General features: G+C 42.6%; 1 pseudogene; it reads left to right on the forward strand.

Moving 5' to 3' along the window:
• The first annotated feature begins 271 nt into the window (after positions 1–271).
• LOC135700340 (uncharacterized) lies at positions 272–969 on the forward strand (annotated as a pseudogene).
• The last annotated feature ends 1,135 nt before the right edge of the window (positions 970–2,104 follow it).

Below are 2,104 nucleotides of genomic sequence, written 5' to 3' on the forward strand. Positions count from 1 at the left end.
TCACCAGCGTGTAATGTTTGTTGTACTCTCTGTGGATCAAATCTTCATCGCACTGCGACATGCGGGAGACGGAACTGGGCAGATCAAAACAAAAGAGGGCCACCTAATATTTCGTTTGGTGAGTGTTTCAGCCATACTGTTTTTTTTTTAAATAATAATGTTATCCTACCGAATACACCGTGACCCATTACGCGCTAGAACCTGTCTTCTAGCAAATCTCAGTTGGCTTTTCCTGCCATTACATAACAACGTATTCTCAGATCAAGTCAAACTCACGCAATCCAACATTTCGTTGCTGAAAATCAAGACCCGTGTAGATCGTAATTAGCATTTAAATTATCGAATATAATTTGCAAACGAAGAAAAAACCCCTCTCAACCATAAATCACACCGTAATGAACGCCATCGAGTGTGAATGTCAGCTTCGGCAGGGCCAACAGCCTGTCGCGTGCTGCGGTGATTTTGTGTGTCCCACGCCTGTTGGCGCCACCGTCAGCACCGTCGATGGAAAGTCACGCGTTCACGAAATCCGACAGCTGTTCGAGAGTAAAATTCAAGTGGGGGAAAATTTGCAATCATTACGAGAAAATTACTCCGAGGGCAAAAGTGTCCCAACATTCGGAGGAAGCAGCCATCAGCGGTATGATCAATCGAGTCCATTTTTGTGGAGAATTTTTCTCATGAATGTCATCTTTTATAGTGTTCCGATTAAGAGAGATGTGCCGAAATCAATGCAGACAGTCATCGACGAGGGCGATCGGGACTGTGCAAGATTCTATCGGAGTCACACGAATTATCAGTATCCCAAATGGGGTGAAGATCATCACGACCATTCTAACGGCAGATAATCTATTGACGGCCGGGCATGAGCCTCACTGTCCCACGTACGAAACTTTGATTTATCCAGAAAGTAAAATAATCAATCGATTCAAGCGAGAACTGAATCAGTCCGTTATGAGGCAATCATGAGCGTCACGATTTCAATAACTATGCGTCAACAAAATTAGATTTGGTGTTTGTTTGAAATCAAAGTCTTTTTCGTACAAATTGCAAGAATTCGTTCTCTGAATTTCCTCAGCAAATCGTTTCAAGTTGACTTATTCTACCAAAGCCATTCCTCTAGTCAGGATGATTAACGAAATAACTCCGTAATTTCTCGCTAAGAGTGCAAAAAAACATAAGCCAATCATTTCCTAATTACAAACAAATTGAATCATACTCATTCTGGCTCGCTGCATAAACATCACTTCCGACACAAGCGTCAATCGCTCGCGCTCTCTTCATGCCTGCGTGGCCCGTTTAATGTTCTTTGGTGGCCTAATTGCAGCTTAAAATAATCGCCGAATAAACGGTGCAACCTTGACCGATTGGCTCAATTATTGACGTTGTTTAAGCACAAATCACAAAGGTCGAACTTTGCTGATGGTGGAAATTGATTGTATATAATATATAGGTATATCCTGGCCACCGGCGGCAGTCAGCAGCTTTCGGTGATTGGCGATGAGCGCAAAAATATAATCAATTAAAATCACCTTCTGACGGTTCCTCCCCCTGTGTGCAACGCGTCATCGATGGAAGCAAAGAATCACCCAAGTTTCATGTAGGTAGCATCGGATCGGACCTGGCCATGATGTTGGATTGAACTGTGCGTTGTGCTGTGGCAGATCCGACAAAGAATTGGTCAAAATTATGTTATTGCGGATCGCTCATCGCATGTTCATCGATCGGAGGAGCTTGAGCAGAACGCAACTAGTATGATACATTCAAATTTCGGCTATTCATGAAAGCATGCTCACTAGACCGGTTCAGTAATAAGGATCGTGTTATCGATTATCTTTGGACTTGTACACTACTTAAACTGTCGAAATATCGATAGAATCCCATGGTATAACTGTACCTAAACTTTACAGTGAGACGGTGAGACAGTGCACTTCAATAAGTGAGAAGTGCTCCTCGTAGATTTCGGAAAGAACTTGAAGTTTGAAAAAAAAACTCCTCTCCACTTCGTGAAGACTGGCGATACATATATCGACAATAATTCATGCAAGGCTACTAGGTAGGTACAGAGCACGTTCTGTAAAAGGTGATCCATCAAATCAGTGAG

This window comes from Ochlerotatus camptorhynchus, unplaced genomic scaffold (genome assembly GCF_037179485.1).
Source record: "Ochlerotatus camptorhynchus isolate MF236.1 unplaced genomic scaffold, CSIRO-AGI_Acam_v1.1 ptg000133l, whole genome shotgun sequence".
Classification (NCBI taxonomy): Eukaryota; Metazoa; Arthropoda; class Insecta; order Diptera; family Culicidae; genus Ochlerotatus; species Ochlerotatus camptorhynchus.